Source organism: Amphibalanus amphitrite, unplaced genomic scaffold (assembly GCF_019059575.1).
Source record: "Amphibalanus amphitrite isolate SeventyFive unplaced genomic scaffold, NRLGWU_Aamphi_draft 000178F_arrow, whole genome shotgun sequence".
Taxonomy (NCBI): domain Eukaryota; kingdom Metazoa; phylum Arthropoda; class Thecostraca; order Balanomorpha; family Balanidae; genus Amphibalanus; species Amphibalanus amphitrite.
In genome coordinates, this window is record NW_024881673.1 from 209,663 (window position 1) to 212,321 (window position 2,659).

Here is a 2,659-nt window from a genome sequence, read left to right on the forward strand (position 1 = left end):
GGCTCATGTGGTGACCCTTGGTGACCTTTGGTGACCTGACCTGTGACCTGACCTGGTATGACCAGTGACCTCTAATAGCAACATATGTGTAGGAGGTTCATCCTGCTGGCGAAACATTATTATGGAAAGGTGAGGCACTTTTACCAATATGGCGCGCGGTTATAATCTAGGCCAATTATTCAGTTGCGAGAATGATGATATGAGCAGACTGGACTGGATCAGGACATGATAAGCCATGAATTGATTGATTACGTTTTCTAGAGATTTGAGAAACACGTATGATCTATGAATGTCGTTACCGCATAATGTCTTGCGCCATAGACACCCGAATTGTGCTTACTGCCGTATTGGTGACGCTGCATAAACTCACCTGAGATGAAGAACGGTAGCGTTTTATCTCATGTGCTTCTGGCACGTTCAACGCTCTCTCAAAGCTTCACTCAAGAACCGTCAGCGCAATGAAATACAACACTCGGCCCGTCTACAGATAAGTACCTACCTCGAGGAGGTCTTCAGTGGTGGCAGCGGTAAAGAACTCAAAATTGTCATACCATTTAGCTTTTGGTCCGTATCCGTACAAAGTTGATCTAGAAAACTATTCATTGCGTTGCCATGTTAATGTCATTAAGGTCATCGTTGCTGTTGATACGAGAGTGTGTTTTGTTGTCATCTCTGTTTTGCTCTTATTGTTCTGATCTCTGACGTGGGGCCTATTTATCATGAATGCCATTCATGTTATGAGAGTATCAAAATATGTTGTGCGTTGTGCGCAGGCTCACGTTAGATAGCCGCTCCCGTCTGCATCGTGTGCCGGTCACACCGAATTTGTATTTGTGAGATATCGGACCATGTCTAGGCGTACTCGCATTGACCGTTCGCCAGTTGCTCGTTTTCCAACCGCGTCTCAGGCCGCCCCTGCCGCAATGGCTAGTATGAATTTTTCATTTGCACCCCCTCTCTTTAATGGACGCGACGGCAGTTTCTCGCGTTTCTTGTCAGATTTCAACATTTTTGCAAGCTTGCACTCGTGGCCTGAAAACGAGCAGCTCCTATATTTACCGCTATGTCTCACCGGTCTCGCGAGAGAGGCCTTCGAATCCCTGGATCAAAGGCAGCGACAAAGTTTCAGCTTGGCAGTAGATGCCCTCCGTCAATGTTTCGCGCCTCTGGGGGTAGTGGAAGCTCACGCCAAGCTTCAATGTCTGACTTTTGACCCAAGCGAGACGGTAGAGGTCTTCTTGATCCGTTTTAAAGCAGCCGTGCGGGCCGCCTTCCCTGGAGAGAACCACGACCGCCTCCTATTCACATATTTCTTATCCAGTCTCCCTGTCAATATTCGTTCTGAGGTCATCGCAGCAGGATGTGAGTCATTTGAACAGGCAGTAGCCAAAACTAAATGCATAGTTGCAGCTAGCCGAGCGGCCGCCATGTCAGCCCAACATATTACCCCCGAAGTCCCTGTCAGACGTATCGATGAGGAAGCGACACTCGAACGACTGCTAACTCGCCTGGAATCACTGGAGGCAAAAGTTGACCAGGTAATGGCGGGCCCACAGAGCTTCGCACAGCCGCCAGAGGCGTCGATCGGCCGCGGGCCGTGCTACGCGTGTGGGCGTGGCGGACACAACCGCGCGGCCTGTCGCTATCGCACAGCCACCTGCCACGGGTGCGGCAGACGTGGGCATATCAGATCAGCGTGCCGTTCAAAAAACGCGGAGCCCGGGGGGCAAGCCGCGTCTTCTGGAACTCTCAGTTCTTCCAGCAGACCTCATCCGGCGCAGTAGACACTGCTGTGCAGCTTGAGCCTCCCGAATACTCTTCACCACTTAGTCGTGTAAACGAACGGCATGAGACACGAGACCCGGCCAGGGCTGAGCGTTCGCAGCCAGCTCAGACTAGCTGCTCAGCAGCACGACCCGCCCAGGTGAATGGTGGCGAGTCGTCGGTGCTAACCAGCGTGTGTGACGACAAACTTAAGGCAACAGACGATTCATTCGCAGTGAGCGCGCCGGCAGCTAAGACAGGCGAATCGGCCGAGAGCGACCGTGTGAGAGCTGATTCTCGGTGCCTTCCCGGCGCAGTAGAGCCAGTCACCGCCACGGTAGAAGCTGGAAATACGGGACGTCAGTCCCCGGCATCCATCCAGAAGGCCGCAGCAAACGTGAGCGATTCAGCACACGGGGAGCAGGCGACTCCCGCGGCTGAGCCAGAATACCGCACTCGCAGTGTACTGGCAGCTGGTGACAGTATTCCGCTGGGGGATCACCTGTCATTTGATGCTTTGTTGGCAGGGACACAATGCAGTTGTGTGCTGGACCCCGGTTCGAGTATAAGCATCATAAGTCGTGAAATGGTTGGCAAATTAGAAGGGGTTGTCATCGACAAAACGCACACAGTAGCAAAGGTTGCAAACGGGCAGCCACTCCCTCTCGCAGGACAATGCCAGATCTCTATGAAAATAGGCAGTCATGATCTACAGGTAAGATTTCATGTGGCAGAGGACTTAGATGTACCCTGTCTCATCGGTTTAGATTTTCTGGAACAAGTCCCATGCATCATTGACCTGGTGAGTAAGAAGCTTGTCTTTGTCCCTTTGGGGGCAGTACGATCAGTCAGCGCGGAGGTGAGATCGGTTGGACGAGTGGTAGTTGGCCATGAT